Source organism: Sinocyclocheilus anshuiensis, unplaced genomic scaffold, assembly GCF_001515605.1.
Source record: "Sinocyclocheilus anshuiensis isolate Anshui unplaced genomic scaffold, SAMN03320099.WGS_v1.1 scaffold2229, whole genome shotgun sequence".
Classification (NCBI taxonomy): Eukaryota; Metazoa; Chordata; class Actinopteri; order Cypriniformes; family Cyprinidae; genus Sinocyclocheilus; species Sinocyclocheilus anshuiensis.
Genome location: NW_015552799.1, coordinates 3,258 through 3,493, shown reverse-complemented (window position 1 = coordinate 3,493; position 236 = coordinate 3,258).

Sequence of the window (236 nt, the reverse complement as noted above, 5' to 3'; positions counted from 1 at the left end):
GATCCCTCACTAACTGAGTTTAATGCCACAGTTATGTTAGAACGCATCTCATTCTTGTTTCTGTGGCGGTGCTTCGGGCTCACCATGGGGCGTGCGGTCCGGAGCGCTGTATGACTGATGTATCTGTTTAATTTAAAGGGGTCATATGATGCTTTTTTAAAGATCATTATTTGGTGTATTTGGTGTAACAGAATATGTTGACATGCTTTAATGTTCAAAAAACACATTATTTTCAA